Consider the following 978-nt stretch of genomic DNA (forward strand, 5'->3'; position numbering starts at 1 on the left):
TTAAAGCAGTATGTAGACGGAAATTTATAGCACTAAATATCCACAAGAGAAAGCAGGGAAGATCTAAAATAGACACCCTAACATCAAAATTAAAAGAACTAAAGAAGCAAGAGGAAACAAATTCAAACTCTAGCAGAAGACAAAAAATAACTAAGATCAGAGCAGAATTGAAGGAGATAGAGAAACAAAACGCTTTTAAAAAATCAATGAATCCAGCAGCTCATTTTTTGAAAAGATCAACAAAATAGATATACTGCTAGTCAGACTAATAAAGAAGAACAGAGAGAAGAATCAAATAGACGCAATAAAAATTGATATAGGAGCTATCACCACTGATCCCACAGAAATACAAACTACCATCAGATAATACTATAAACAGCTCTATACAAATAAATAAGAATATCTAGAAGGAATGGATAAATTCCTGGACATATACACCCTCCCAAATCTAAACCACGAAGAAGTCAAATCCCTGAATAAACCAATAACAAGTTCTGAAATTGAGGCAGTAATTAATAGCCAATCAACCAAAAAAAGTCCAGGACTAGACAGATTCACAGCCGAATTCTGCCAGAGGTACAAAGAGGAGCTGGTACCATTCATTCTGAAACTGTTCAAAACAAGGGAAAAAGAGGGAATCCTCCCTAACTCATTTTATGAGACCAGCATCATCCTGATACCAAAACCTGGCAGAGGCACAACAAAAAAGAAAATTTCAGGCCAATATCCCTAGTGAACATCAATGTGAAAATCCACAATAAAATACTGGCAAACCGAATCCAGCAGCACATCAAAAAGCTTATCCACCATGATCAACTTGGCTTAATAGCCGGGATGCCAGGCTGGTTCAACATATGCAAATCAATAAACATAATCCATCACATAAACAGAACCAATGACAGATACCTCATGATTATCTCAATAGATGCAGCAAAGGACTTTGACAAAATTCCACACCCCTTCATCCTAAAAACTCTC

Source organism: Mandrillus leucophaeus, unplaced genomic scaffold (assembly GCF_000951045.1).
Source record: "Mandrillus leucophaeus isolate KB7577 unplaced genomic scaffold, Mleu.le_1.0 Scaffold821, whole genome shotgun sequence".
Lineage (NCBI taxonomy): Eukaryota > Metazoa > Chordata > Mammalia > Primates > Cercopithecidae > Mandrillus > Mandrillus leucophaeus.